The following is a 2,500-nucleotide window of genomic DNA, read 5'->3' as shown; positions in this document are numbered from 1 at the left end:
TATGAAAAAACGAAGATAACGAAAAAGGGTGCAAGACAGAGACAGAAGAAAGAAGAAGAAATGTGTGTTAGCAATTAGATAAGCAATGGAATGTCTCACAAGATCAGGAGGTCGATTTCTTGGCGAAGGACCAAAGAAAGAAAGAAAAGGTGGAAGGAAAGAGAGAAATTGCCATTACTAGCATTATTGTCATTATTATTAGTATTATCATCCTTATTAGTATTATTATTTTCATTATTATTATATGAATTATCATTATCATTTCTATCATCATTATCATTGTTGTTATTATTGTTGTTATTATCACTATTATTACTATTATTTTCATTTTATTATTATTATTATTATTATTATTATTATCTTTACTATCGTTGTTACCGTCATCATCGTTAATATCATTATTATCATCATTATCTTTATAATCAAAATTGCTACTATTATAATGCTTATCATCAGCAGCATTATCATCATTATTATTGTCATTATCATTATTATTATTACTATTATTTTTATTATTATTATTATCATTATTATCATTACTATTATTATTATTATTATTGTTGTTATTGTTATTATTATTATTACTATCATTATCATGATCATTATTATTATCATTACTATTACGATTACTATTACCAATTTATTATTATTATCATCATTATTAGCATTATTATTATTATCATTATTATCATCATCATTATTATCATTACTACTACTACTACTACTACTACTACTACTACTACTACTACTACTACTATTATCATTATTATCATTATCATTGTTACTAATATTATTTTTGGTATTTTTATTCATTATTACCATTATTACAATTACTTTTATCTTTATTATTATCATTATTGCTATAAATATTGTTATTATCATTATTTTCATTATCATTATTATTATTGTTATTATTTTAATTGTTATTACTATTATCATTATCATCATGATTTTCATTATCATTATCATTGTCATTATTGTTATCATTATTATTGTTATTAATAATACGCTTATTATTATTATTAGCATTATCATCATCATTCTTATCATTATCATTATTATTATTATTATTATCATTATTATTATTACTATCATTATCAGTATTATTATTGGTATTAGTATTAGTATTGTTATTATCATCATCATCATTATAACAATTATTCTTATTGTTATAATCTTATAAGTAATAGTAACAATAATGATTATCCTTATGATTATCAGTATTGTTGAAATATTATTATTATCACTTTTGTTATCATTGTTATCATTATCATTATTATCAATACTATTACCATTATCATTATTGTTATTACTATCATCGTTGTTATTAATGATTATTCCCATTATCATTATCTTATTATTGTTGTCATTGTTATTAATGGCGTTATCATTATTATTATTTTTGTATCATCATTATTGCTATTATCATTATCACTAGCGTTAATGTTGCTTCTATTTTTTCATTATAAGAATTATTAGAGGGATTGTTATCATCATTATCATTATTATCAACTTTTTCATTATCATTGTCATCATTATCATAGTCATCACTATTACTATATCTATTATTATCATTATCATTACCATTACCATCATTGCCTCTATTATCATTTTTATAGTTATTATCAAAATCCTAATGATCGTTATCATACTTGATAGTAGTAATGATAGAATTAGTATTGATATAGATGTTACTATCATTATCATTATCATCATTTTCATTGCCACTATTACTGTTATCATCTTCATTATAGACCTCTTATCTATTATCCTGTTCATTTTTTTCTTTTCTTTTTTTCTTTCTTTTTTTCTTCTTTCTTTCTTCCTTTCTTTCTTTCTTTCTCTCCTTCTTTCTTTATTTCTTTCCTTCTTTCTTTCCTTCTTCCTTCCTTTCTTACTTATTTATTTATTTATTTATTTATTTATTTATTCATTTATTTATTTATCTACTTATTTATTTATCTATCTATTTATTGATTTATTTATATATCTATTTATTCATTTATTTTACTTTTTATATTGACAGCTGCATGGACCTTTACCGTACATATTTACATGAATATTTTACAGCCTCCAAAAGCCACACGTTCGAGGCTCTATTTTTCAGAAATCTGTCACAAAATACAACAGAGCAACAGGATAAATCAGAATAGGTGAAGTTAAATAAAACAGAAAATACAATGGAAGTGCGAATCCGGCTCAATTCAATTGCAAATTCAACATGCCGAAATATTTCCCTTTTTTTCCGCACGTGCAAACGCAAACACACGCACACGTAGGTAGGCCTAGATACATACACGGGTGGAGGAGACGAGCACGCAACACGTAAACAGAAGTTGGGGGATATGTGTAAATAAGTGTGTGTGTGTGTGTGTGTACGTGTGTGTGTACGTGTGTGTGTGTGGGTGTGTGTGTGCGTGTGTGTGTGTGTGTGTGTGTGTGTGTGTGTGTGTGTGTGTGTGTGTGTGTGTGAGTGTGTGTGTGTGTGTGTGTGTGTGTG

The sequence above is a fragment of the Penaeus vannamei genome, chromosome 25 (genome assembly GCF_042767895.1).
Source record: "Penaeus vannamei isolate JL-2024 chromosome 25, ASM4276789v1, whole genome shotgun sequence".
In the NCBI taxonomy this organism is placed as follows: Eukaryota; Metazoa; Arthropoda; class Malacostraca; order Decapoda; family Penaeidae; genus Penaeus; species Penaeus vannamei.
The sequence above is the reverse complement of the archived record's forward strand: the minus strand, read 5'-3'. Positions refer to the sequence as shown.